We start from the raw sequence: 4,134 nt of genomic DNA, 5'->3' as shown, positions 1-4,134 counted from the left end.
TCTGGTTGGGGTATGTACGTACAGTCACTGTGGGGATGACGTCCTCGATGCACTTATTGATAAAGCCAATGACTGATGTGGTTTACTCCTCAATGCCATCGGAAGAAACCCGGAACATGTTCCAGTCTGTGCTAGCAAAACAGTCCTGTAGTCCTGCGAGTCACTGGTGCTTCCTGCTTTAGTTTTTGCTTGTAAGCAGGAATCATGAGGATAGAATTATGGACAGATTTGCCAAAATGCAGGTTGAGGGAGAACTTTGTACGCTTCTCTGTGTGTGGAGTACTGGTGATCTAGCATTTTTTTCCCTCTGGTTGTGCATTTAACATGCTGATAGAAATTAGGTAAAACTGATTTAAGTTTCCCTGTATTAAAGTCCCCGGCCACTAAGAGCTTCGCCTTTGGGTGAGCGGTTTCCTGTTTGCTTATTTCCTTATACAGCTGACTCAGTGCGGTCTTAGTGCCAGCGTCCGTCTGTGGTGGTAAATAAATAGCCACGAAAAAAATAGGTGAAAACTCTCTTGGAAAATACTGTTGTCTACAGCTTATCGTGAGATACTCTACTTCGGGCGAGCAAAATCTAAAGACTTCCTTAGATTTTGTCATACAGGAGTGTGTTGTTCTGTCTAGCCGGTGCAGCGTATATCCCGCTAGCTGAATGTTACCCATGCCGTAATTCAGCCATGATTCGGTGAAACATAAGATTTTACAGTTTTTGATATCCCGTTGGTAGGATATTCGTGATCGTACCTCATCTAATTTATTGTCCTATGATAGTACGTTTGCAAGTAATATTGATGGGAAGGGCAGATTTCCCACTCGCCGTCGGCGGATCCTTACGAGGCACCCCGCCCTGTGTCCTCTATACCTGTGTTTCTTTCTCTTGCCAATGACGGGGATTTCGGCCTTGTCGGGTGTCTGAAGTACATCCTGTGCGCCCTGCTTGTTGAAGAACATATCTTTGTCTAATCCGAGGTGAGTGATCGCTGTCCTGATATCCAGAAGCTATTTTCTTGCCGTAAGATACGGTGGCAGAAACATTATGTACAAAATAAGTTACAAATAATGCAAACAAAACACATAATAACACAATTGGTTAGTCGCCCGTAAAACAGCTGCCATTTCTTCCGGTGCCATCTTCTTGGGTGACATGTCTGGCGAGATTGCAGGCCATGCAAGAACTGGGACATTTTCAGCATCCAGGAATTGTGTTAAGATCCATGAAATTTTGCATTATTATTGTCATGACTCCGACCGAAGGTGGCTCCCCTTCCCGTTCGGGTGGCGCTCGGTGGTCGTGGACGCTACTAGCTGCCACTGATTATTTTCTCCCCCTCCTTATGTGTTTATTGAGTACACCTGTTTTGAGTTGGTTATAATTACTGAGGCTTTATTAGTCAGCCGGCCCGCCTGGTTCTTTGTGCGGGATTGATTATTGTAACCCTGTTGTTTGCATTAGATGTACATGTTTGTGTACTAAGTGCTAGACTGTTTTCGTTTCCCTGTGTCTGGGGCATTTGGTTTGAGCACCCGTAAGTGGGGTGACCGTAGTTCACCGTGTGTGCATTAAAAAAAGCACTTTATTGAACTCTGCTTTCCTGCGCCTGATTTCACCCTCACGACACCCAGGACCTTACAATTATGCTGAAACATGAGGTAATGAATGGCAGGACAATGGTCCTCAGGATCTCGTCACGTTATCTCTGTGCATTCAAATTGCCACCGATAAAATGTAATTGTGTTCATTGGCCGTAGATTATGCCTGCCCATACCATAACCCCACCGCCACCATGGGGCACTCTGTTCACAATATTGATATTAGCAAACCGCTTGCCCACACGACGCCATACACGTGGTCTGCGATTGTGAGGCCGGTATGGACTTACTGCCAAATTCTCTAAAACAACGTTTATGGTAGAGAAAGTAACATTCAATTCTCTGGCAACAGCTCTGGTGGACATTCCTGTGGTCAGCATGCCAATTGCAAGCTCCCACAAAACTTGAGACATCTATGGCATTGTGCTGTGACAAAACTGCACATTTTAGAATGGTCTAATACTCTCCCCAGCACAAGGTGCGCCTGTGTAATGATCATGCTGTTTAATCAGCTTCTTGATATGCCGTGCCTGTCAGGTGAATGGATTATCCTGGCAAAGGAGAAATGCTCACTAACAGGGATGTAAACAAATTTGTGCACAACATTTTTGAGAAATAAGCTTTTTGTGTGTATAGAAAATATCTGGGATATTTTATTTCAGCTCATGAAACATGGGACCAACACTTTACATGTTGCCTTTATATTTTTGTTCAGTGTAGTTGACCTTACACTCTTTGGATCCTCCAAATGGTGCCTTACATTATTTCAACCTGGAAAATTGTTTGAGGTGCAGAGTTCGGTTCAAGGGATGCGAGTTCCAAATTATGTAGACATGCCCAAATGTGCAGAGCTTGCCCCTGGCAATACCCACACAACATGTTTAGGCAATACGCATGCACAAAATATGAAATCGTCTCAATGCAATGAATGAAGCTACTTCAAGATAGGCAAAGCAGCGACGCCTATGCTGTCTCTGTCCATTAACAGTGACTGGAGTCAGGAATAGCTGCACGCGTCATTGATTTGAATGGATTTGAATAGGAGGAAACAAAGTCATGAATAGCCTGGCGCCTTTCCTGAGGTTTTGATGCAATTTTAGCAAATGTTGAGATTTTGAGCATAAAACCCACCAGAATCATTGAGAAAAAACATGAGGGAACAAAAATGAATTACCATTTTTATATATTTTATTTTCATAACAGCGTTTAAAAAAAATGTATCACATGGTTAGCCCTGCCTACCCAGACCACCCTGCCTATCCTGACCGCACGTCACTGCCTTCCTCCATCAAGATTGGGCAATGGGAAGTCATTGACAAACAATTCCCTGCTTTCCTACTACCAGGACAAAACAACTCAAACAATCCTTTATATTCTGTTGTCAGACTTTTCAACAGCAGATAAATTATGTTAGACACACGGTGTGATTTATTTTTTAACTACCTAATCTCTTGTGACTATCCTATCGATGTGTAATAGGTGTTTCAGGGGTTGAGGGTCGGATGTGAGGTCGCAGGTACTGCCTGGTCTGGGACAGGAAGAGAAGTAGGACATCATGGAGACTGGAGCCGGTCACCTGACCAGAGAAACAGGAAGTCATCATTTATCTCTATTCTTACTGCTCATAGAAACTACAACCTTGCCACCTTTCACCCCTGGAAACTCACAAGACTCCGCGTGTGGAGAAAACATATCTGAAAAACTTGAATGTAATCTTAGCAACGTGTAAGAATATTTGTCTTGTATGGGAGAAATGCTATAAGTAGTAACTGGTGTGTTCTTCAGGTCAATGAAATAGCCAGAATCTCTGGGTTGTACTTTGTAGTGCCTTAGAAACGGCCCACCACTGAAACAAGAGAAGGACAACAACACATGCTGACAGCTTGTGTTTGTGTGTGCAAGTGTGTATGTGTACTAACCTGGAGCCTTTGTGCCTTACAGGGAGGGCATAGCTGTTGCTCTCTGTTGCAGGGCGCAGGATGACTTCCCCGTATTCTGGGCTATCAATCAATATTCGCTCCTCCTCCTAACATGTCATCTTGTGGAAACCTCTGGAGAAAGTGAAACAACAAATATCCTTCCTCTCCTCTCCTCGTCTCCTTTTCCTTTATCTGCACTGCGGACATGAATCACAGCTAAGGTATCTCACTCACGGTGGCACAGGAGATTCCGAGTTGCCATGAGTCATGTGTTAATGGGGTCTCAGGGCGTGGTCTGAGGGGGATGGTGTTATGGGATGGCAGGCCCTCTGGTGCTCCTGATCCAGGACTTCCTGTAGCTGTAACCTCTGACCCAGAAGTAGTTGTAGCTGGGAAGGGGAAGTGAACTTCACATACAGTATCATACACACTGGTAAACATGAGATGGTTGTGTGCATATGTGTGTGTGCGTGTGTGTGCAAGTACGAACCGTAGCCACAGTCATAATGAAGCCGCTCCACTCCTCTCCTGTGTCTGGACTGTCCACCTAATAATGATAATTATAACACCGAGAATGAGAGAGGAGAGAGAGAGGGAGAGGGAGAGGGAGAGAGGGAGTAGT

At 44.5% G+C, this 4,134-nt stretch overlaps 1 long non-coding RNA gene across 1 annotated transcript; it reads right to left on the bottom strand.

Annotated features, from left to right (window-relative positions):
* Positions 1-2,759: 2,759 nt before the first annotated feature.
* On the bottom strand, positions 2,760-3,848 carry LOC149977408 (uncharacterized). The gene is made up of 2 exons (XR_016487011.1): positions 3,513-3,848; positions 2,760-3,169 (listed from the first exon to the last, which is right to left on the bottom strand). It is a non-coding gene; the product is annotated as an uncharacterized LOC149977408 (long non-coding RNA).
* Positions 3,849-4,134: the final 286 nt, after the last annotated feature.

The sequence above is a fragment of the Oncorhynchus mykiss genome, chromosome 15 (assembly GCF_057628025.1).
Source record: "Oncorhynchus mykiss isolate SJ-2025 chromosome 15, ASM5762802v1, whole genome shotgun sequence".
Taxonomy (NCBI): domain Eukaryota; kingdom Metazoa; phylum Chordata; class Actinopteri; order Salmoniformes; family Salmonidae; genus Oncorhynchus; species Oncorhynchus mykiss.
Note: the sequence above shows the minus strand (reverse complement) of the source record. Positions and strands in the feature narration are given on the sequence as shown.